This window comes from Leptonychotes weddellii, chromosome 16 (assembly GCF_054177405.1).
Source record: "Leptonychotes weddellii isolate Sample4059 chromosome 16, ASM5417740v2, whole genome shotgun sequence".
In the NCBI taxonomy this organism is placed as follows: domain Eukaryota; kingdom Metazoa; phylum Chordata; class Mammalia; order Carnivora; family Phocidae; genus Leptonychotes; species Leptonychotes weddellii.
Genome location: NC_138384.1, coordinates 50,470,637 through 50,472,413, shown reverse-complemented (window position 1 = coordinate 50,472,413; position 1,777 = coordinate 50,470,637).

Below are 1,777 nucleotides of genomic sequence, written 5' to 3'. Positions count from 1 at the left end.
ACCTGGGAGTCAGAAAGTGCCTCTAGCCACCAGCATCCTCGCACACTCCATCCTAGCTCAGAGGGTTCCATTCTTGACTGCTGCGGGAACCAGAACCTCACTTGCTCCTGCCCTACCTTTCATCTCTCAGGGCAGCTGGTTGTGTATTTCTTGGCTTGAAATTGTTAGGCAGTATTGGAATTTTCCTTCTGGTCACCAAGGATGCTACATTTAGATTCAGAGTGAGGTATAACCCACTGGCACTGTGCTAGTTCCTGCTGAGTACACTGAGGGACTTGAACGCATTTTCCTTCCGCAGGAGGAATTTATAATCACATTACTTCATCTTAACAAAATAGAATGAGAAAGATTTTGCCTTGACTGAATATTGAATTTTGTAGTTCTGCGTAGACTGGTGCAGCTAGCCTCTTAAGCTGTGGCATACCCTCATTGTCTTATGAGGTTCAGTGTCTGCCTATCCTACAACTCAGCAATTCTTTTAGGGATTTATCCACAGGAAATGAAAGCACGTGACCACAAAATCCTGGTACATGAGGGGCACCTGGCTGGCTCAGTCCGCAGAGCATGTGAATCTTCAACTTGAGGTCACATTGGGTATAGAGATCACTTAAAAATATTTTTAAAAATCTCTTTAAAAAATCCTGGTACATAAATGTTCATAGCATCTTTATTCATAATAGCTAAGGTTGGAAACAGCTCTGATGGGTAACAGCTGGTGAGTGGAATAAACATGTAGTATTTCCTACAATGAGGTACTACTCAGTAATAAATAATGGTATATGTTAGAACATTGATGAATCTCCCAAAATTCTGGTGAGTGAAAGACCACAAAAACAGTCCATATGGTATAAATTATTCCATTTATATAATGTGCTAGAAAAGACAAAACTAACCTATGATGGCAGAAAGCAAGTCCTCAGTAGTTGTCTGACACATGGGTTGGAGGTGACTGAGTGGGAAGTAGCACAAAGTGAACTGTAGATGTGATGAGAATGTTCAATATTTTAAATGTGGCCATTTCATAGGTGTATACATTTGTAAAACTCACTTACACATTTAAAAGAGCATTTTGGGGCATTGGGCTGGCTTAGTTGGAAGAGCATCTGAATCTTGATCATGAGTTTGAGCCACATGTTGGGTGTAGAGATTACTTAAAAAAATTAGGAGCATTTGGGGCGCCTGGGTGGCTCAATCTGTTAAGCATCCAACTCTTGATTTCAGTTCAGGTCATGAACTCAAGGTTGTGAGATCCAGCCATGCATCGGGCTCTGTGCTCAGCAGGGAGTCTGCTGAAGATTCTTCCTCTCCCTCTGCCCATCTATATTGTATGGGTGGAGGTTTCTATCATTTGTCCTGCATAACCCACCACCCTGACTTGCACAAACGCAGGCAGGCTAAAGAATGTTGTTTGTGAGACTTGTGCTGCATGAGTAACCTCGGGAGTCTGGGTAGTTGACATTAGCTGGCCTCCAGGTCCGAACTGGCCTTTCCGACCTGGACACTAAGAGCTATAAATTTTGCCTTGTATCTCCTCTGGCTCCGGGCTGGGCTGGCCCCCCAGAATGGAATCTGGGAAGAGAGACAAGTATATGGCCCAGGCTTCCTGAAGATGTAAAGACATGATAACATAGAAATGCAGCCCACTTCAAACTGCACATAGGCAAACACATGTTTAACTTTAGACCCCGTCATTTGCCCTGTAAATATGGCCGATTGGGATGGTCAGTTGAAAGTCTCACCTGAGGGGAGGACGCTCCGCTTAGGCCTCTCAGTCGGA